The 11,207-nt window shown below is 44.9% G+C and overlaps 1 long non-coding RNA gene across 1 annotated transcript; it reads right to left on the bottom strand.

Annotated features, from left to right (window-relative positions):
* Window positions 1-493: 493 nt before the first annotated feature.
* Window positions 494-8,757, bottom strand: LOC139838886 (uncharacterized). The gene is made up of 2 exons (XR_011756714.1): window positions 8,629-8,757; window positions 494-746 (listed from the first exon to the last, which is right to left on the bottom strand). It is a non-coding gene; the product is annotated as an uncharacterized lncRNA (long non-coding RNA).
* Between the last annotated feature and the right edge of the window lie 2,450 nt (window positions 8,758-11,207).

Here is an 11,207-nt window from a genome sequence, read left to right as displayed (position 1 = left end):
TTACATGAAAGTGGGACCCACCTATTTATTGGGCAGACCCACTATCTTGTTGGGCCAGCCCACTTGCTATATGGTGGACCCCACATACTAACTGGGCCGGCCCTTTAACTGGAAAAGTGGGACCTACCTGTGTTTTTTGGGTCGGCCCACTAGCTTGTTGGGCCAGTCCAGTAGATCTATGGTTGACCCCACTTAGTAAATGGGCCGGCCCGATAACAGGAAAGCGGGACCCACATGCTAATTGGGCTGGCCCACTACCTTCTTGGGCCGACCCATTTTCTTTATGGTGGACCCTACATGGTAAATAGGCCGGCCCGGTAACTGGAAAGTGGGTCCCGCATGCTTAGTGGGTGTGACGCCCCAAAACCGGTACCATGAGGATCCCAGCGAACCCGCCGAAATCCGCACGATATCGATTTTAGGAGACGCACCACCAAGCGCCTCGTACACGCCAAAGCATGCACGCGATGCGGGTGGAATCAATCACGAGAGGTAACATTACAACATGATTACAATAGAGCCCACAAGAAACAGATATATTACAGCAACGACTCCAACGAGTCAAGATACAAATAGATACATACAAAGATCCAAATCATACAGAAGATCAAATATATCCGAGTACGGACAAGATACAAATTTGGACTAAGAGTCCTGAAGATAACCAGTGGCGTCCATAACCCTGCCCAGGCCAAGCCGAAAGAGTAACCTTGCTAGCGTCGTCTTCATCGAACATATCTTCATACCTGCCCGGTTATATCCCGTAGAAGCAGCAATAAGTACGGATTCATACTTAACAAGACTTCAAGACATATAAGCATTCGTCAACCAGTCGTCCTTTGTACTTGAGGCACACAGGGGACTTAGAGGACGCAAGAGGAACGTCATAGGCAATATGGTGGGGTTAAGCGGCAGCGCGCAAGCACTAAAAACCTATAGAGACACTCTACAACAGTCGTCTAACCAGAGAAGATGAGAGAGCGCACAACTAACAGTTCTATACTCTGCAAACATAACACAGTCGATGCGTTCCCCCTTCGCCAAGAAGTACTTACAAAGGCACTCACATGATTGTCAAGTTTTAACCATTTATTATTGAAGTTATACTAACTTACTACACAAATTATTATTAATGAATCAACAGGTGCAAGTTGTCTATGGTCGAGTCATACAGCTCCAAGTCGTCCATAACCGCGGACACGGCTTATCGATAAGATTGTAACCCTGAAGGGGTGCCCAAATGTGCCCACACGCACGATCAAACCACTTGCGACAGGTGGATATCACGACTCACACTCTCCTTCACGACAACAATGTCCAGGAAGCCACCTAACCAAGTTAAACCCATATCGAAGTCCGGCCGTATCTCCGAAGCGGACTTAGCTATGTGTGTCAACGTGCTAGGTGGTTTAAACACACACTGGGGCGATAAATCACTTCACAGAGGCTCCACGACCTATACGTGCATACCAGAAACAAGGGATACAAGGCACCCAGGGGCTTCCCAAAGTAAATAAGTAACATGCTGGCATGCACGCAACAACAAATGGTAAAACATTGCAAACTAGTTGTGGCCACTGGACAAAGTTGTAGATTCCGGCAGTGGTCGAGGGGAGACCCAGAAATATACCCACGTGTGGTTAGAGCGCTCAGTCTCGGAACAGATAAAAAGAATTCTGGGTCCTAGATTTCATGGAAACACAAGTGAGCCGTCATAAAACGAGCAACTGACCCACCGATGTCTCCGCTAACAACTATTAACAAGTAACCATGATATCCTCGATAGATATAACCATGAACCATGTGTCATGTTTGTGGAGAAAAATAGCAATTTACCAAGTAATTTAGACAAAATAGACCGCAAGCAAAGCACGACTAGATTAATGGAAAATAAACAATGTAAGTAGGAGAAGAAAGATAATGGAAACACATTCGGAGAGATTGATCCATATATTATAGGTGCGACACAAATAGAGAGCATGGTGGTGATCTGAACAAGATGAAAGAAAACACCATACAGCTGTGCGCCCGCGTTGGCATTGACGTTGTCATTTTCAGCCATGTCGTCGAGGTAGAGACTGCTGATGTCGGGGAAGAAGTCCTCGTCAGGGAAGTGGTCGTCGAAGTCCGTGATGAAGTCAGTAGTCGCGCTGATAGCGCTCCCCAAAAACCTTATCGCCCTTCTCCCGTACAGGACTCGAAGAAGCGGGGTTTCGGAGGCCTACTGTCCCGGATCGCGGTGCACGCCGCCAGACGGGATGGAGAAGAACCTGTAGCAGCGCAGTGCTATGGAAAGCGTTTGCAAGAACCTGTACGTGAGGTGAGGAGCGCCCTCCCTTTTATAGGCATGGGCAGGCAGGCGAACAGACGGCGACGGGAGATGAAACGAACAGTCAGTGGGAGGCGAACCGAAGAGACAGCAGCCGGAGCCGAACGGCCCTAATAAAAACCCACTAGCAAAAATTCGTTTCAGCTTTGTGCAACCGTTCAGATTATTTCCCATTCACCCGCGGCAAAAGATAGAGAAGCTCTCGGCTCGAGGCATTCCCGCAACCCGCGGCGTGTCGTGACGATCGAACAAGCGAGCGAGGAGGAGGAGGAGGAGGAGTGCGTGAGGATTCCCTCTTGTTCTCACTCACATACAAGTGCTAGAACAACTCTCCTTATAAACCACTCCAGCTCTCTCTCAACTAGCAATGTGGGACTAAACATTTGTCCCACCTCTTGCCATGCATGAATGGGCTACATGGGCCTCTAGGATTTTCAGGAATTATTGGAATGGAAAAAATGGACTGGGCTATTTTGTGCCAAAATTCTAACAATCCCCCACCAGATCCCAGAGGCACATGTAATTTCGCCTTTGGTTCCAAAACAACACTTGTTTATATCGGGTACTGCAGTGGAGACTGTTAAGTTGAACTTCCGCCTAGAACTCTATGCTACACTGGGCGGCAACTTGTATAGTGGACTATGCCTTGAACTGCAAGTTTGCTGCATCCTAGCTTCACACAAAGCCTTGACCAATACTAGGCTGTCGTGGGACTTCCCCGCGGGTGGAGCTTATGCGTCATACTCCATGGCCTTTCATGAGTTTGTTAGAGAGCACCCAACTCTCATAGACTGCGACGGTTAACAGTCAAACTCATATAGGTGTGCTCTTCAAAAGATGTTCTGCAGGACAACATCTCTGCTTAAGATAAGCCACTTAGAACACATTAAGATAAATATCAACTGCCATGCAGAATAGGAAAGTATTGCATCTTCACGGAGTGGTGTTTATTAAAATATGGATACTTTCCTCTCAGTCAACCAACAGCTTGTCTCCCAATTCTAATTCACGGGATCTCCGATCACATAGAGTGGTTTACCACTGTGGAAAACTCATATTGTGGGTCTCATACCCATCTCCTTTGATGCATTATCTATCACATTGCATGATAGAACCTTTGTGAAGGGATCTGCCAGATTCTTAGATGTTTGGATGTAGTCCAATGCAATAACTCCGGAGTTTCTCATTTTTCTGACAGATTTCAATCTCCTCTTCACATGTCTTGAGCACTTCATATTATCCTTAGAACTGTTCACCTTAACAATCATTGTTTGATTGTCACAGTTCATTAGAATTGCGGGTATAGATTTTTCAACCACAGGTAAGTCCATCAAGAGTTCACGGAGCCACTCTGCTTCAACAGTGGCCGTGTCAAATGCTGTGAGTTCTGCTTCCATAGTTGACCTCGTTAAAATGGTCTGCTTGCAAGACTTCCAAGAAACAGCGCCACCTCCAAGTGTAAATATATATCCACTCGTGGCCTTTATCTCATCAGCATCACAAATCCAATTTGAATCACTATAACCCTCTAGTACCCTTGGATACCCACTATAGTGGATGCCATAGCTCATAGTGCCTTTTAAATAGCGCATAAATCTCTCAAGAGCTTACCAATGATCATCTCCAGGATTTGAGACAAATCGACTGAGTTTGCTTACAGCAAAAGCAATGTCAGGCCTCGTAGCGCTAGTTAAATACATAAGCGAGCCAATTATTTGAGATTATGTAAGTTGATTTCTAGCAGTGCCTCGATTCTTTCGAAGTATCACACTAGGATCGTATGGTGTTGGAGAAGTCTTGCAATTGCTATACCAAAAACGACTCAAGACCTTTTCAACATAGTGAGATTGAAGCAAAGTGATCCCACCATCATCATCTCTCATCAGCTTGATGTTCAAGATAACATCAGCCACTCCTAAATCCTTTATCTCAAAAGACTGAGATAGAAAGTCCTTGACCTCCTTAATCACATTAAGGTTGGTCCCAAAAATCAATATGTCATCAACATATAAGCACAGAATGACTCCCTCGCCCCCACCATGGCGATAGTACACACATTTGTCCGCTTGATTTACAACAAAGCCTGCACTGGTTAAGGTTTTATCAAATTTCTCGTGCCATTGCTTTGGTGCTTGTTTAAGACCATATAAAGACTTCAACAACTTGCACACCTTTCCCTCTTGATCATTTACTACAAAACCATCTGGTTGATCCATATAAATTTCCTCGTCCAACTCTCCATTTAGGAAAGCTGTCTTGACGTCCATTTGATGAACGAGAAGACCATGTGAGGCGGCCAGAGAAAGTAGTACTCAAATAGTGATCAACCTAGCCACATGTGAGTAAGTGTCAAAGAAGTCTTCTCCTTCCTTTTGGGTATAACCCTTGGCCACAAGTCTGGCCTTGTACTTTTCAATAGTACCATCCGGCCTTAGTTTCTTCTTAAACACCCATTTGCATCCTACAGGTTTGCAACCATAAGGACGATCAGTGATCTCCCAAGTTCCATTGGCTAAAATGGAATCCATTTCACTTCGGACAGCTTACTTCCATTAGTCAGCATCAGGAGATGCATAGGCTTCTGAAATAGAAGTGTGAGTATCATCTACGAGATACACGATGAAATCATCACCAAAAGACTTTGCAGTCCTTTGTCTCTTGCTCCTTTTAGGAATTTCGTTATCATCTTTCTCGGGATCTTGAAGGTGTTCTAAGGGAATAGTAGGTTCAGGAATTGTAACAGATTCCTGACTAGATAAGTTAGGTATCTCCTCATTTGATGAGCTAGAAACATTTTTCATAGGAAAAATATCCTCAAAGAAAGTCGCGTCATTCGACTCCATGATTGTGCCAACGTGCATGTCGGATACCTCAGATTTTACTATTAAAAATCTATAGCCAATGCTACGAAAAGCATATCCCAGAAAGACACAATCTACAGTTTTTGGTCCAAGCTTGCGCTTCTTGGGAATCGGCACATTCACTTTCGCTAAACAACCCCAAGTTCGTAGGTAAGAGAGTTTTAACCTTTTCTTTTCCCATTCCTCGAATGGAGTAATTTCTTTGTTCTTTGTGGGAACTCGGTTTAGGACATGACACGCGGTCAACAGTGCCTCCCCCCACCATTCCTTAGAGAGACCCGATGTGTTTAACATGGCATTAACCAGATCTGTTAGAGTTTGGTTCTTTCTTTCGGCTACTCCATTTGACTGGGGTGAGTAGGGAGGCGTCCTCTCATGAATTATACCATGTTCCGGACAAAAGGAATCAAACTCATTGGAAAAATACTCTCCACCTCGATCAGACCTTAGCCTCTTAATCTTTCGATCAAGTTGGTTTTCCGCTTCAGCTTTATAAATTTTGAAGAAGCTCAAAGCCTCATCTTTTGTCTTCAGAAGATACAAATGACAGTATCTCGTAGAGTCATCGATCAATGTCATGAAGTATTTCTTTCCACCTTTTGTCAATACACCATTCATCTCACAAAGATCAGAGTGTATGAGCTCTAGTGGTGCCAAATTTCTCACCTCTGCAGTCGTATGCGACTTGCGAGGTTGTTTTGCTTGCACGCATGCTAGTCATTTTGATCCTTTGGCATAAGTGAATTTTGGTATTAAATCTAATTTTGATAATCGCGTCATGCAACCAAAATTAACATGACAAAGACGTGAATGCCAGACATTTGATATAAGATCAGACGAAACATGATTCACAACTTTATTAAAAACATCTGACAGTGACAAAGTGAATAAACCTCCGCACTCATATCCTTTACCAATAAAAGTACCAAACTTAGAAAGTACAAACTTATTGGACTCGAAAACAATCTTGCAGCCATCACGGCATAGAAGGGATCCGCTAACAAGATTCTTATTTATTGAGGGAACATGATGCACATTCTTCAATGGCACGGTCTTTCCCGAAGTGAACTTCAGATCGACCGTACCAACACCATGAACAGAAGCATGCGAGCCGTTTCCCATCAGCACGGACTGAGTCCCTCTGATCTGATATGAAGAAAACATGGAAATGTCAGAACAAACATGTACATTAGCGCCCGTGTCAATCCACCAATCAGGAGAATGACATAATGAAAGAACGATGAGGTAATATACCATACCCAACATCCTTCATATCAACATCGCCCATGACAACATTGGCGGTCTTGCCGCCCTTCCCATGCTGGCGCCTGTCATAACGGTTGGGACAGCTAGGAGCCCAATGCTCAGGATCACCGCACACATGACAGGAACCTTTCTTCTTATCAGTCTTCTTCTTGAAAGTAGTGGACTGTGAGGGCTTGTTCTTCCAGTCGAACTTGCTCTTGCCACAAACTTGCCCTTGTTCTTGAACTTGTGGGACTGGAAGTTCTTTTTCTGTACCAAGTTGGCACTTGAACCACCCTCAGCACCACGAGCAAGTGTGTCTTTTGCCCTCGCCTTTTCTTCCACATCAAGAGTCCCAATGAGATCCGAAGCAGTGAACTCTTGTCTCTTGTGTTTTAGGGAAGTAGCAAAATTCCTCCATGAAGGAGGCAGCTTGGCAATAATGCTTCCGGAAACAAACTTGCCCGGTAACACACAGGAGAAGTACTCAAGCTCCTTGGCCAGTGCCTGTATCTCATGAGCCTGCTCAACAACTGAGCGATCACCAGTCATCTTGAAGTCACAAAATTGCTCCATGATGTACAGTTCACTACCTGCATCCGAGACCCCAAACTTGGCCTCGAGAGCAGCCCACATGTCCTTGCCATTAGTAAAGAACATATAGGGTTCAATAATGTTCTCTCCAAGTACAGATAACAGAGCAGCCCTGAACAGCCTGTCAGTTTTCTGAAAAACTTGCTCCTGAGAAGGAGTAAGCTCTCCCTCAGGCTTGCCAAGAGTGGCGTCATTGCAGTTCATGTTTTCAAACCAGAGAACTGCTCTCGCGCGCCATCTCTTGTAGTGAGTACCCTCAAAAAGGGGCGGCTTCACAGATGCGACAAAGCCACTTGGGGTAAATTGCCTATAATAAGGTTTTTGGATTGTTGAGAAAAATAGCAATTTACCAAGTAATTTAGACAAAATAGACCGCAAGAAAAACATGACTAGATTAATGGAAAATAAACAATGTAAGTAGGAGAAGAAAGATAATGGAAACACATTCGGAGAGATTGATCCGTATATTATAGGTGCGACACAAATAGAGAGCATGGTGGTGATCTGAACAAGATGAAAGAAAACACCATACAGCCATGCGCCCGCGTTGGCATTGACGTTGTCGTTTTCAGCCATGGCGTCGAGGTAGAGACTGCTGATGTCGGGGAAGAAGTCCTCGTCGGGGAAGTGGTCGTCGAAGTCCGTGATGAAGTCAGTAGTCGCGCTGATAGCGCTCCCCAAAAACCTTATCGCCCTTCTCCCGTACAGGACTCGAAGAAGCGGGGTTTCGGAGGCCTACTGTCCCGGATCGCGGTGCACGCCGCAAGACGGGATGGAGAAGAACCTGTAGCAGCGCAGTGCTATGGAAATCGTTTGCAAGAACCTGTATGTGAGGTGAGGAGCGACCTCCTTTTTATAGGCACGGGCAGGCAGGGGAACAGACGGCGACGGGAGATGAAACGAACAGTCAGTGGGAGGCGAACCGAAGAGACAGCAGCCGAGCCGAACGGCCCTAATAAAAACCCACTAGCAAAAATTCGTTTCAGCTTTGTGCAACCGTTCAGATTATTTCCCATTCACGCGCGGCAAAAAGATAGAGAAGCTCTCGGCTCGAGGCATTCCCGCAACCCGCGGCGTGTCGTGACGAATGAACGAGCGAGCGAGGAGGAGGAGGAGTGCCCGAGGATTCTCTCTTGTTCTCACTCACATACAAGTGCTAGAACAGCTCTCCTTATAAACCACTCCAGCTCTCTCTCAACTAGCAATGTGGGACTAAACATTTGTCCCACCTCTTGCCATGCATGAATGGGCTACATGGGCCTCTACGATTTTCAGGAATTATTGGAATGGAAAAATTGGATTGGGCTATTTTGGGCCAAAATTCTAACAATGTTCCCCAACAGATAACCCGGTAAGATAGCAGTAACGGTAACGAGATATAAACAGCACTAGCATGCACTACGACTCGCAAGGCAGACCCGATAACCAAAAACCAGCTGTAGGAGGTTGGTGGTTGGTGGTGGCAATATGGGCTGCTTGAGGTAACAAGTGGAAGGGACACGTGACAAGAACGCAACTTAAGGATAGCATGAGGGAGAAGGCAAAATAAAATAGGTGAGCGACTTCTGCAGGGGCACAAGTATAGGGGAAAATGCTTGCCTGTTAAAGCTTGCTGAGGAACATCCGGAGGACTTGTCGTATCTCACCACACCACTTCGTGATCCTATCCGGGAAGAAACAAATGCTGGAACACACAACGCATGCAAGTCTTACTACTACGGATAAAGAAGATCCAGCATGATCATGATGATATGCATGACATGGCAGCGATGATGCAATGCACTTATCCAATTTAAGCGGAGTCGAAACCCTGGACAAACAGTTTAGGTTGGAATTGCATATTTACCGGCAAAGTTAAGTGGTTGTTTGATGTAGCCCCGCCTATCGTCGACGCTACACCATGGCCAAGGAGTCCCACAAGTGAACCAATGATACGTCTTCAACATATCGATAATTTCTTATGTTCCATGCTACTTTATTGATGATACCTACATGTTTTATGCATACTTTATGTCATATTTATGCATTTTCCGGCACTAACCTATTAACAAGATGCCGAAGAGCCAGTTGCTGTTTTCTGTTGTTTTTGGTTTCAGAAATCCTAGTAAGGAAATATTCTCGGAATTGGACGAAATCAACGCCCAGGATCTTATTTTTCCACGAAGCTTCCAGAAGTCCGGAGAGGAAACGAAGTGGGGCGACGAGGCAGCCACACACCAGGGCGGCGCGGCCCAGGCCCTGGCCACGCCGGCCTGTGGTGTGGGCCCCTCGTGGCGCCCCCTGACCTACCTCTTCCGCCTACTTAAGCATTCGTCGATAATAACTCCAGTACAGAGAGCCACGATACGGAAAACATTCCAGAGACGCCGCCGCCGCCAATCCCATCTCGGGGGATTCAGGAGATCGCCTCCGGCACCCTTCCGGAGAGGGGAATCATCTCCCGGAGGACTCTTCAGCGCCATGGTCGCCTCCGGAGTGATGTGTGAGTAGTTCACCCCTGGACTATGGGTCCATAGCAGTAGCTAGATGGTCGTCTTCTCCTAATTGTGCTATCATTGTTGGATCTTGTGAGCTGCCTAACATGATCAAGATCATCTATCTGTAATGCTACATGTTGTGTTTGTTGGGTTCTGATGAATATGGAATACTATGCTATGTTGATTATCAATCTATTATCTATGTGTTGTTTATGATCTTGCATGCTCTCCGTTACTAGTAGAGGCTCTGGCCAAGTTTTTGCCTGTAACTCCAAGAGGGAGTATTTATGCTCGATAGTGGGTTCATGTCTCCATTAAATCTGGGGGAGTGACAGAAACCTCTAAGGTTGTGGATGTGCTGTTGCCACTAGGGATAAAACATCAATGCTATGTCTAAGGATATATTTGTTGATTACATTACGCACCATACTTAATGCAATTGTCTGTTGTTTGCAACTTAATACTGGAGGGGGTTCGGATGATAACTTGAAGGTGGAATTTTTAGGCATAGATGCATGCTGGATAGCGGTCTATGTACTTTGTCGTAATGCCCAATTAAATCTCACAATACTCATCATAACATGTATGTGCATGGTCATGCCCTCTTTATTTGTCAATTGCCCAACTGTAATTTGTTCACCCAACATGCTTATTCTTATGGGAGAGACACCTCTAGTGAACTGTGGACCCCGGTCCATTCTTTTACATCTAATACAATCTACTGCAATACTCGTTCTACTGTTTTCTGCAAACAATCATCATCCACACTATACATCTAATCCTTTGTTACAGCAAGCTGGTGAGATTGACAACCTCACTGTTACGTTGGGACAAAGTATCTTGGTTGTGTTGTGCAGGTTCCACGTTGGCGCCGGAATCCCTGGTGTTGCGCTGCACTACAGTCCGCCGCCATCAACCTTCAACGTGCTTCTTGGCTCCTACTGGTTCGATAAACCTTGGTTTCTTACTGAGGGAAAACTTGCCGCTGTACGCATCACACCTCCCTCTTGGGGTTCCCAACGGACGCGTGTTGTACGCGTATCAAGACTGTTTTCTGGCGCCGTTGCCGGGGAAATCAAGACACGCTGCAAGGGGAGTCTCCACCTCCAATCTCTTTACTTTGTTTTTGTCTTGCTTTACTTTTATTTACTTCTTTGTTTGCTGCACTATATCAAAAACACAAAAAAATATTAGTTGCTAGTTTTACTTTATTTTCTATCTTGTTTGCCATATTAAAAAAAACACACAAAAATTAGTTACTTGCATTACTTTATCTAGTTTGCTTTATTTACTATTGCTAAAATGGGTACTCCTGAAAATACTAAGTTGTGTGACTTCACAACTACAAATAATAATGATTTCTTATGCACACCTATTGCTCCACCTGCTACTACAGCAGAATTCTTTGAAATTAAACCTGCTTTACTGAATCTTGTTATGCGAGAGCAATTTTCTGGTGTTAGTTCTGATGATGCTGCTGCCCATCTTAATAATTTTGTTGAACTATGTGAAATGCAAAAGTATAAGGATGTAGATGGTGACATTATAAAATTAAAATTGTTTCCTTTCTCATTAAGAGGAAGAGCTAAAGATTGGTTGCTATCTCTGCCTAAGAATAGTATTGATTCATGGACTAAATGCAAGGATGCTTTTATTGGTAGATATTATCCCCCTGCTAAAATTATATCTTTGAGAAGTAGC

This window comes from Lolium perenne, chromosome 4 (genome assembly GCF_019359855.2).
Source record: "Lolium perenne isolate Kyuss_39 chromosome 4, Kyuss_2.0, whole genome shotgun sequence".
Taxonomy (NCBI): domain Eukaryota; kingdom Viridiplantae; phylum Streptophyta; class Magnoliopsida; order Poales; family Poaceae; genus Lolium; species Lolium perenne.
Note: the sequence above shows the minus strand (reverse complement) of the source record. Positions and strands in the feature narration are given on the sequence as shown.